Source organism: Apis florea, unplaced genomic scaffold, assembly GCF_048593485.1.
Source record: "Apis florea isolate Af1SG1 unplaced genomic scaffold, ASM4859348v1 contig_2839_pilon, whole genome shotgun sequence".
NCBI classification, from domain to species: Eukaryota; Metazoa; Arthropoda; class Insecta; order Hymenoptera; family Apidae; genus Apis; species Apis florea.
Window position 1 is genome coordinate 1,106,151 of NW_028256653.1, and position 12,917 is coordinate 1,119,067.

Below are 12,917 nucleotides of genomic sequence, written 5' to 3' on the forward strand. Positions count from 1 at the left end.
GTAAAAATAAATTTCTACTCGAGAAGTAGAAGAATTTTATGTTATTATTGATCGTGGCAAGACACGTTAAATTGGAAAGGAATATCTTATTCATATTCTATATACCCAAAAATTTCCATAAACAATACAAACTTACATCGACATTGGAAAACAAAATAAAACTACAAACAAGAAAAGAAAGTATAATCATTTCTAAGCCTATATATCTACCAATCCAATCAGCCATTCGTAGCTTCGTATAAAATTACTCTCTTGAACAAACGAGATATTGTCAATTACCTAACGAAAGAATCGACAAGTGAACGAATCAGTCGTGATGGGAGACGAGGGTGAGGTCGCGGGCAGAAAATCGGAAGCCGCGAAACAATAGCATTCCAACGACGCGACTCGGTCAGAAATTATAATGCGCTATGGCGCGAGACGAGACGAGCGGCGGATGAGCGCGATATTCCGGAGGAGCGGGCCACGCATATGCACGAACACGCGTGAACACCTCAGAATGCTTGCACACGCGACACGCACTCGCGATCAGTGGCCGGCCGACCATCTGTCCCGAAACACGCGGGTCCTCGCGTCTCGTGGAAACATCGACACTAACCCCCCCGACGCCTCTTTCCGCTATATTTGCGAACGTTCGTGCAAGTTCGTGAGCTGTTCGCGTTAGATCGGCTTCTCTGGTACAGTTTACCTATTTCTTTTCCACGTTCTTTCGCTATGGAAACAATATCTTATATGTTTTCGCCGTACAGTTGTGAAGATTTGTATACTTTTATATAGACGACACGTTAAAGTCGATAGTGTTATTGGTTTTATTGTTATTGGCTAGGCGATTTCGATATGGTTTACGAGTGTTTCCTATTTGTATCTGTTTGTAAATGGGCATCGGTATCACCTTCAACTACTCTTGTGAATATAATTCGTGCAAGTTCGTACGCGTTTAGATATACGTAATGTGAAATTTTCGATATAGTTTTATTTCGATCCTTTCTTCATCCGTTTGCTCATATATTGTGAGCTTCGAACAGTGAATGGTGGATTTATTTGTCCAGAGAGTAGGGAAATGCAATAAGGTGAATTTCTATTTATAGAGTTGTGCGTGAGGCTAAAAGGTTTCTCTTGGTCGAAAGAGCTGGGCATTTAACGCAATTCGAACAATGAGAGTAGGTAGATGGAAATTGATGGTTGACCATGGTCAGGTATTTTGTGCGAAAGAAAATATCCTCCAAAAGTAGGAATTATTTTGAACAATTTAGTATTTAAATATGTGAAACGTATGACCGATATAAAATAATGGATTTCTTATTTGCAACAATTTTGATGATTCTAAGATTGTTGTTTACAATGTAATTTATTTTTTTGTTGCAATTAGAAATTCAAAATTATTCGTAGCAGAAATAATTTAATGTTTCTTTCTCACTTTAAAAATTTTTTCAATTAATTCTAACTCATCAAGAAATTAAAACAACTTTTTTATTTTTTTCCTCTTTTTCTCTTCGTTTTTCAATTACTATAGTAAACTTGTTAAAGAGCGTTACAACTTTACGGCTAATTATTCTTCCTTTAATTCTTCTTTTATTCTGTGCAAAGTTTATATTCCATTATGCGCAAAAAAAGAATAAATTGCAAATATTTACGTAGCACTCAGTGATCATTAATGCTTTCGCTTGTTCTTTTAAATCAAAGAAAGGTATACGCTGTTCATAAAAACAAAGAAACGAATACATCGTGTTTGAACGGTTCATACGATTAAAACGATCGACACTTTGTGTAAAATGTTTTTGGATTAACTATCAACATGTATTCGTATCCAATTTCAAATAGAAATAATATGTTCGCTTGGATAGACCTAAACAAGATGATATCATCGTAAGAAAAAAATTCATTGTTCAATGAAACTTAATTTTCCGATTAATACGGAAAAATGCAATAAAACTTTTATATTTTACAAATTGTCTTATATTAAATACTTAAATAAATTGTATCAATAATATACAATTGTATATAATAATATTAAAAGAAAATACAAAAAAAAAACCATTACAAGTATTAAGAAAGAAACATTAAACTATAATGATTCTAAATCTTATCTTTTTATTTTATTCCATTTCCCTGGATATTCAAACTTAATAAAATTATTTCTTAAAAAAAAATTTCTTCTCTCTTCTACGGATAATCTCAAAGTAATATTGTTAATAACTTAACGTGGCTCGAACGTCATCTTCGTCGAAGATGGTAACTTCGATAAAAAAGAGAATTTAAAAGATATTTTTCTATATGTGAAACCGGTTGTGGAACCTCAAAGGTAATCGACTTGTTTTATTTTTCGTTCATTAGCACGCGATACTTAAAACCATAGGGTTTCCTGAGCATAAAGCGGCACGGTCGATCCTAACTCAGACTAGTTACTCGTACTTAATGATTCGCAACGTAAAATTAAGTGGTTGCAACAATGTTGCGGATCGAATTGTTTTTTTTTTTTTTTCTTTTTCTTCTTCGACCGGTTGTAATTCCCATGATTCCACGAGAATTAAACGTATATTTAACTACATCGTTGCATACTTTCGCGACTCGACTCGACTTTTTCCAAGTGTACGACATTTAATCCGAACGTTTCGCCATTTTTCAAGTTTTCCATTTCCGTTTTTTTTTTTTTTTTCGTATTTGGGATTCGCTACGAGATCCCATCCTTTCACTTGAAACTATTACTACAGCGTATGTTGTATGTTGATTAATTTGGAAGGAGAAGGAAACTCAAACTCGATGTCGTTGATGTATTTTTAATTAGTCGAGAAAGTTTGTTCTTTCACTTACGAGATTTTATTTCATTTATTCTATGATATTAAGATTCTCCTCGTTTATTCTTGAAAAATATAACATTTTGTATTTCCATGCTCGAAAGAAACCAACTTCAATAATCCTATCCTTTCGAATCATTTACATATATTTTTCCAAAAATTTTCATACTCTCTGGAAAATCTCCAACCACCAAAAATTCCTCCATTCCCTGCAAAAAAATTCATCGAACTTCACGATCGATAATTTGACGAGCAGGTGGCGCGCATGGAAATTCCACGACCTTTCATTAACTTCGCAACAATTTGAAAAATTCCTCTCGATATCGCCGCGATTCCACGACATGTTTGCATATCGGCCGCCGAGCTTTAGATTAGCCTCGAAATATTGGATTATAGCATGCGCTGGTATACACAGTCGATGAGTGTACCGGCTGGAACTGTGGTTTAATTTAATATAGGGGCGAGGAAGTCTTTCACGGAATCAGGATATACCAGTGTCGAGTCAGTCTTTCGATTGCGAGGAGATCGGCTGTTTCGTGTCTCTGTGAGTTGGACATGTTGCGAGCAGTCGCTATTCGCGTTCTTCGAAAACGTGTTTCACGCTCGCTCACACGATAGTGGCCAATCGTTTTTTTTTATCACTCTGTTATTACTTGATCGAGAAAAAATTTTCGAGTTTATTCTTTTCAAATTTTTCGATCGTGGAAGATTAAATTTATAAATTATTTCCGGCTTGAAAATTGTATTTTATTGTAAAAGAATCGAAAATTGTGCGATATTAATTTTATAATAAATGAAGATATATTTCTGAATAAAAAATTTGTTGATTCAACGTTGTGTATTGAAGATAGTTTGTTCAAGTGGTTCTCAGCGATTTGGATTTTCAATGAGTATAATATGTCGATATTGATTTTATAAATATTGAATTATTTTAAACGTTAGACAAAGATTGATGGTTCTTTGAGATTAGTTGCAATTGTTCTTGTTAATTTTGTTACGGTAAAAATTGACTGGAAGATAGATTTGTTGGTGCAAAGATTGAAGGAACATTTTAATAGTCATGTCGACGTGCTCACTGATGCCGGTATCACTTCAGGACATTTTGGTAAATATCAATCATTATTTCACTCTTTCTGATCATTTTTATATTAACCGTAATTCGAAAATTTGGAAGAAAATATTTCTCAACTTTTAAGAATAAAAAAAATAATATAAATATTGTAATCATTAACATTATTACTAACTTTTATAACTAACATAAGTTGAGAATAAAAATATTCTAATATCTTTAAGAGAAAACATTTGTTTAATTCAAATGAAATTAATAAAATATTTATTTATCACTCGGTTTTTGTATGAATTTATTAACAATTATTTTGTTCGAATTTCTCGCTTCGAATTTCAACAAAACTACAAGGAGAAAGTAAAAGTAGAAATCGAGATCTTTATATTCATTAAGGAGATTTAAAAGGAACGTTTAATAATTCTTTTACTAAAAACAACTATGATCAAAAGGCGTTAAGCGTTCATTGAATACTAAGAGAGTGACTAACGAATGTAATCATTGAATCTTTCTTACCTATACTTTCTTGAAATGCACAACTCTCCTATATTTAATTTATATAGTTGTAGAAGTGTAAAAATTTGATATTTTAATTAGATTAATTACACACCAACACGAAATATTTCATATCGCAAGAATTTATGTTCTTGATAATAATCGAGTTAGAAAGTTACTGTAAAATATTTAATCACAAAAAAATTAACTACTGTATTAAATTCTTAATGTATCGAGGATCATAAACATTTTTATTGAACCAACGAGCAATTCACTTTATCATAATAACGTTAAAATATCGTTTGATTTAAACTACCCGAATATTATTATTTAAAATAATACTTTCTTACATTTCAATAAAATACTCATTTCGTATTGATTTGGTATTAAAAAATATATATACTTGAAATAACAAATTTCTTCAATAATTCGTCAAAAATTCTATTCTGAAATTTCCTTCGCTCTTGTACGATTTATATAACTTAAAAATACATTTAAAAATGTGTATTAATCCGACCATCAATTAATCGATGAAAAACTTATTTATCCATGCAATTATATTCCGAACGAAAGTAACCAGTTAAGACAACATCGATGAAACTTGGTCCCTAAAAGTCGTCCAACATCTATAGAAAGTTATAAGCTACTTATCGTCAACCTCTCAGGTGAATTACCTGAAAGCACGCGCATATAGGCCCAAGACAGTGTGGCATATTTCACGTGAAGATTACACGGGGCTTGCAACATTGAGTGCTCGTCGAGCGTAGGATGAAAATAGGCGCTTGCTTAAGGAGAATGTCTGTACCATTAACACCACCTGACATCCGCGGCCTTGCTGTCTCTGACATTATCAACTTCGTTCGACACCAATCATTAACGTCATACGCCGATTACCTCAATGATGACGAACACAGTTCGTGAGAATTGTGAGGAGAATGAGAAAATAGCGAGTGATAATCTTGAATAAATGGAATATCGAGATTTTAATGATAATTTTGAAGGATTGAGAAATGGAATAATTTGATTGGTGATATTTTAATATTTTAATAATTTATAAATTTGATAATTTTGAAATTTGAAATGTGAATAAAAGTGAATAATGTTTATTGAAATGAGATGTTGATTATTCTGGAAACTTTTGGTGTTAAATATTAATTGTTTCATATATAATAAATCACTGATTCAATTTTCATTTAATACTTGATTCTATTTTTTCGAAGATATAAAAAAAAATCATTGAGCTCCCTTTCGAAAATTTTTCCTCTGTATTTTGATATAAAGAATTTTGTTATATTTATTGACTTCGTTACATTCGTTACGATCGATCAAGCAAATCATCAGGCAAGTTTAATATTAATCAGGAGAGAAAAAAAAATTGTTAATGGCCTGAATAAGTTAATTGATTAGAATAATCATCTAAGAAACAAGAATCGAGATTTTTTTTTTAGCGATCTAATGAACCAATTTTTTTTTTCTCTTCATAAAAACCTGTTAATAAATATTTAAATACATAGATACATGTACATACATTGCATTTTCAATTTTAAATTCATGAAACGTAAAAATGATGAAAATTTAATTCATATTCCCGTTTTTCCACATCTTTTCCACTTTCAAAAATATCTTTTTCATTCATGTTAGCATCCAGCTCGTTTTACTCGAATATTTATAATAAGTGCTTCTTCGTGTCTCATATTACTATACCTACTATTTATGAGCACTTTCATAACGCTTAATAAATCATTTTAATCCGTTCTCTTAATAGCAGTAGCATGCGTTGAAAATTTCTAACGATGCTTTTTCTAAAAGTAAGATAACACTTGATATAACATTGAAACAGCTGTAAGTCGTAAAAACGAGATCAGGGTAGGTCAAGTATTAATGTAAATTTTGTTATTCATGTTTTTATTATCGTTTAATTTTTTATTTAATTATTATTATTCAATTCATTTTTGAATGAATCACTTTAATAATAAGTTTTGCTGTAGTATTTTTCAAAATTCAAAGAGGATTATTTATTCAATCAAGTTTTCCAAAATAATTAAATACTTGTTTTATTAGTAAAATGTTAAATGTATTGGTGTAATACGAAGATATTATTATAAGATTTTATTATAATTAAAAGCATTTTATTCTATACATCAGATATAACATTATTTCACTATTTATCTATTCTAGATTTTATAAAATTTTTTAATGATAAGAATTGATTTTAAATAATAAGCATTCACAATATACATGTGTAAATATTTATAATTTAAAAATCTATTGTCATTATCTCATTTTTTATTTTATTATAATGTACTTCCATAATCTTCTTTGTGATTATAATTTACAACTTGTATAGTATAATTAAAGATCAGAAAAGGTCAGTCTGCCAAATTAAGTTATTCAACCTCAATTATACATTAATTAGTTGGTACAGAATAACATGACCTTAAACTTTTTGTCCATATTGTACATTTTCTTAATATGTATGGTTTTTGCTTCATCATACATTTTTGATAAATTTCCTTTACTTAAAATATAAATAACCATAAATGGTTTTTTAAAAAAAGAAACGTAATTTCTCTAAAACAATTCAAACTAAGACCAAATTAATCTACAGGCTAATAATACTCTATTCTTTCTTTTAATCTCATGCCTCGCTATAAGAAACTTCATTATATTTTATGTCATTGTAAGTTTAATAATTCTAACCCCATGTAATCGCTCATTTCTACTGCGAAACACTTCAAGGTATCCACAATTATTCGCCAGCACACGATCCACTTTCTATCCCTTACAAAGAATAGAAAAATAAATAATAGAAACATATCGTACAATTCGTGGAAAAATATCTTGATATTCTGCATATATTATGCATACGAAGCGTTTCAATAAAGTCGTATCAAATTTTAAAAACATGTACTATTCAATAAAGTGCATCATGTTATATGTAAATAAATATATATTTTATGAAATGTCATACGTATGCTTTTAAAAGAGATTGACATCACTTTTTCCCTAGAAACATAACCTCTACACTCCGTATATTATCTTCCTTTTCTTTAAGTTCTCTTTCCTTTTCCAAAGTGTATTACGATTTTGTGTATGCAATCACGAGATGCTTATCACAAATGTGTACAAACACATTTTATTTGCATAAGAGTTCAAATCGTACAATAAGATTCGATCGTGTTCCACCATTTGTTGTTTCGCAGTCGGCAACACGTGTCCCACGGTGTATACGGTTTCGCGGTTAAAACTATTAGATCCGTGTCAAACCGGCCTCCGGATGCAAACCGGAGGCCTTCCAAGATACTAATCGAGGCTGTTTCGCGGTTAATTCTATTACATGCTTACGAACCATATAGCCGTTGCTTCTCGAGCCAAAGCTTCGAATCTTCTGCGACGACGCGACTGCGCATGCACTTTATTGCACTTTTATCGACCGGCCATGTCGTCACACTTTCAGGGGATACGCAATCTCCTTCGTGCGAAAGAAATTTTCGGCTAGTTTAACTTTTTGGTCATCCAATCGTACAATCGGTTAATGTGAGAGCCAAAGGGAAGGACTTACTTTTTCTTTTTACGTTCGCCAATTAAGATCGTCGGCTTTGATATTGGTTAAATGAGTTAATACGGGTTTGGAGGTTAGGTTTCTTGACTGCATTGTGTCCCTTAATTGTCGAGATACGGGTATAAAGTTCACGTGCAAGGTAATAAGTTAATTAGTTTTGAAGAGTTAGGAAAGTGAACGAGAATAAAATTCTGTTTTCAGTGATATACGATATACATATAACATATATTGTAAATTTCGTGTAAAAATTGTATAAAAAATATTTTTGATCGTTATAAAGTAAATTGGGAAATTTTTTTAAGTTACAAAAATTTTACTTTATGAAAGTATAACTTGATAAAATCTAAATAATCCAATGTTACACACTAATTTGAAACAAATATTCTTATGCAATAAACGAGTAACGTAATCAAACGAAAATTACATTCAGAATTAAACGTTGTATCATTAATTTAGATATTCTAGGAACTATTCATACCAACCATGTCTTCCCGATTAATAAGATAATACTATGAGATCTAATTTACTCTGTATTGGAATTATAAAAAAAAGACAAAAATTTCTAGAAATCAGTGAAAGCCATTATATTTCGTTCTATTTACTTCAAGTATCTAACCTAATCTTCAAACTTTCTTTTTCTTTGAACGTTTTCTCTCGCTATCACTGTAACGAGGAAGCATTACGTGTGAGAATTTCACGTAATGTTAACGCATTGACCTATGTTTAATTGGAGATCATTTATCTATACGATTATATTGCTGATTATAGATATTAATGAATATTTGCAAATTTTCTTCTTGTAAATATTGATGCAATATTTGACATTCATTGGTATATATTTAATATTCATGAATTTATTCTTTAATATACATTATTCATATTTTCATGCTTATATTCCTCCGAAATAATTCGCGTAATTTAATTGACCATATTTGTAAGAATAATCAATTAGAACTATTATTCAAATAAATAGCATCAATAGTAAAAAAGCACAATTGATTCGATGCAATAAAGATAAACATCACATTAATCATTTCTTTGATCATTTATAGGTGTGAATATACGTATGTATCGTTTCAAACAATAGAAATGTGACTGCTCATTTCAATTCGAAGAATTTCATTGAGAATACATATTCATATATGAAAATAAATGTCTTAATTTTAACTCGCTTACTTTATAAAGTACTTTATACATATCCAATATTTATATTCAAATATTATAAACTTTAAATTATATCCAACTCAAGATATCACTGATTTTGAACCATCGAATAGATCTATCCGGATCCCTGATCGTAGAGATATTTTCGTTTCTGGCACGTTGCTGAAGCCTACGTCGAAATACATTTAACGACAGCATTATGCAACCTGAGGACACAACCTCGAATGTCCTCTTTGGTGCACCATAATGTCCGATTCTTGACCTCTGACATCGATTACATTTAAAAAAGATTTTTTCCAAAAATAATCATTAATTGACTTGCAAGTACATAAATAACATATAATTATACGTTTTCTCTTTTCTCGTTAGCTTTCTTCCAATATTCCAACTTTTCTCTCAATTAATTGCGCGAACATGCGACTTTTATCGCGCTCGCTCATCAAATTCCCTACACTCTATTTTTAATCTTATTACAGCGAGAACTTTCATCGCGAATTTAATCCTCGATATTATAGACGAACATTGTTTTAAATAATTAGCATGTAAATTGTAACTATCTGATAAGACTAAGTCGAGATTATATATCGTCAGTGGAAGTGTGTTGGAGTTTAAGGAAATTTAACGGTGATTCTTTTTTCTTCTTAAGCAAGATTTATGCCACGATACGTGTAAAAGCATCGCTCGCCGTCAGAGTTTCGACATTTGTAGCGAAACTCAGGTTCGCTGAGTAACCCAAATTGGATGAGTCTACTCCACTCAGCCTAAATGAGACGAGATTGGGTCACGACGAAACCTGCACCTTTACTTTTCTCTCTATTTTCTCTATTCGTGTTTCACGTTGATCTTTTCGTCTTCCCAAAATTCGACCATTTTCTATATGAAAACAGAATACAAAATATTTGCTCCAACGATTATGATAAAAATTGTAAGAAATATAATTTTTAATCACTACTCTTAGTTTCAAATATTGCAGAATTTTACTTTATGCTGCTTACATTTTTTATCATTGAAAAAATTCAACAAATATATATATATAGAAAAACGAGTTTGAATGATTTTCATGACTTATTGATTTCAAACGATCGAAATAACTTTTTTTTTGATAGAATGTTGATCGAGTCTTGTTATGAAAATTTCAACGAGCAGAAGAGCTTACTTTTACCGACCGACGGAAGATACGTTTAACAGGTCGACGAGCTGCAAATAAATCTGCCAGAAGACAGATTGCATAAGCGTGAGCTGCTTTACGCATTAGAATGTGTGCAAATATTCGTACGGTTCCTCGTAGATGAAACCGAGTCATCGCACACGAAAACACGCCCATTGCATAACCGCCCAATGCGCTGCACTCGATCAGCTGTTCTTTTGTCTATATCTGTGAAACTCTATTTATATTACGATCGAAATTTTACTAGTTTATCTAAAATCCTACACTTCGGCTGAATAATACTTTTTTATATGCAAATACGAGAAGGGTTATTTTATGCGAGAGAATAATTTTGCAAAATATAAATAAATACATGTAATATTTAGTATATAGAAGAAAAGATGACATTGTGGCCATCCGATAAATATTAACTCCTTTCCGATTTTTATATAACAAAATTTAATGAAAAATAATGTTCCAATCTACAAGCGATTTTATTTTTCGTATCTTGAAAATTTTTAACAATTAATACAAATTGTCGTTTCGAAAAATATTTATTATTTCTGAAATGTAATCCTCAATGTCTGTCACAATGCCTTCTCAAGACATTGAAAAGAAAATGTTCTCCCGCTTGTCAGTCGATCAATTTCTTTCGAAATATACACCTCGATCACGCCAATGATTGAGGGATCGCGGTTGAAGGGGCACGATCGAGCGTGGTTCACCTATATGCAATTCACGAGTCTGGCAAAGAATGACTCGTCGATTATTGGTGCGTGACGCTATTAGAGTACTACCTGTATGAGAATGGACCGTGTGAAAATACGGTGAGAAAAATCGTTAGTCATCGCTTTCGCTCTAATCGCGTACGCTTTTGGATGAACAACGTTAAACTGTTTCCCTGAAAGTGACTTGCCTTACAAGCGTGATTGAGAAATTGTCGAGCGGAGATGGAAGGAATAATTGTGAAAAAGGCGCAATTAAAATGTTTGTTTGATTCGATAGAAGAAATTAATCTTTTTTAACCCGATATTGATTAAGAATTGATCGAAGATTATTATATTTGGAAAAATAATTCTCTTCTTAAATATCTAAATATTTAATTATTCTGGGAACGTATTCGTTAAGCTCGATTCTTTTTAATGAAGTATATGAATTTATTTTTTAAAATTAATATATAGAAATATATAGAAATATCTTTTTTTTATCGTATTTAATCAACAATTGCTTCAACTTGCTTTTTTTTTTAAATATATTAATTATCAATTCCAAAAGGAAAAAAGAAAAAATACTTTTTATTTAAATTAACATACGAAGTGATAGAAGTAGATACTGTTTGAAATCCTTCAAATTCAATTGTTTCTATTAAATAGATAAAGCAATCACGTATCGAGCAATATAATAGAAATTCGCCTACACGATATATCCACCTAAAGAACTCGAGTATCTCCAATATTTTACAACTTCGAATCCCCAATTTATCTCAACACCACGGACACAATCATTTAGAAACACTCTATTCTATTCAAATTAAATTTACGCCGTATTTCAACGTTTCGATCCGGCTAATCGCGAAAACAAAACTATAACACGATATTCCCGCGATAAAACTGGACGATTTCGTAACTAGCGACGAGGTGAAGCGACGATAATAAAAGGAATAGAGGGCAAACCTTTCCTTCGATAACAAACGGTATCCACTCTCTCCCTCTCTCTCTCTCTCTTTGTCGAACTGCGTATAAAATCGAGAAAGAGGCGGGCGATCTTTGTATCCGCACGTGCGACGAGAAACAGAAGAAACGATTATCTCTGATTCAATGAATGTAAATTACGATTCGTTTTGGTTTTACAAGCGTGAACGAGCTCGGCTGTAACCGCGTCGGCGATGATTAATCGGTTGCTCGTTTTAATTATTCCGAGCCGAGCAGATTAATGAGCGATTTGGTCCGATAGTCGTGTTGTGTGTTTTCCACTCGTAAATCAACGATTTATGCCCCTCTCCCCCCCCCCCTCCGGGGGGATGGGAAGATCTTCGCCCTTCGAAGTGAACGACTTTGGGATTTATTTCCCGCGGTTTGACGTCAATTTGATTTAGATTTCGCGGAAACGCCGTTCGAAAGCATTGTTTTCACTTTTCGGATGATTTACGGTGGTTTTTTTCTTTTTATTAATTCGAAGGGTAAGCTTAAATTTAAAAATCAATTCTTTTTGTAAAATATCAATTTTAAACTTGTAAATGTATCTTTTCAATGTCGTTTAAAATTACATAATCTTGCGTGATAAATGAAAGTGTTGCAATATACATGATGAACTATTACGTTTTTCAATAGTGTTACGCGTTATTGATTAATGGATTAAAGTAGACTTGTAAAAAGATTATAAAAATGTGGTATCCAATGAGTTATGAAGTTGATAATTTCATTGCTTGTAATTGGCAAAATAATTAATATGGGTTTATCACTTGTAATGATAATTTCCTGTGATAATTATTTAATTTTTTGAAAAGTTTACTATTTATATTGTTCTAATAGTACTAATCATAAAAAAATTTGTATTGTAATGTATCGTTGTGAAAAATTATCTATCGACTTCAATTTTACAAAACATTTTCTTCTCATCGAACAAATAATAACATTTTTTCATTCTTGATGCAACCGGATTTACAACACGAACGAATTTGTATAATAAACT

At 31.4% G+C, this 12,917-nt stretch overlaps 2 protein-coding genes and 1 long non-coding RNA gene across 10 annotated transcripts in view; 2 read left to right on the forward strand and 1 right to left on the reverse strand.

Annotated features, from left to right (window-relative positions):
* Nucleotides 1–12,917, forward strand: part of LOC100863102 (uncharacterized) — a 226,362-nt gene that overhangs the window by 118,122 nt on the left and 95,323 nt on the right. The window lies entirely within an intron of this gene.
* LOC105735512 (uncharacterized) overlaps nt 1–12,917 on the reverse strand; it is a 40,863-nt gene that overhangs the window by 24,798 nt on the left and 3,148 nt on the right. The window lies entirely within an intron of this gene.
* LOC147657763 (uncharacterized) lies at nt 9,017–10,711 on the forward strand. Its single transcript, XR_015291823.1, has 2 exons — nt 9,017–9,403; nt 10,186–10,711. It is a non-coding gene; the product is annotated as an uncharacterized LOC147657763 (long non-coding RNA).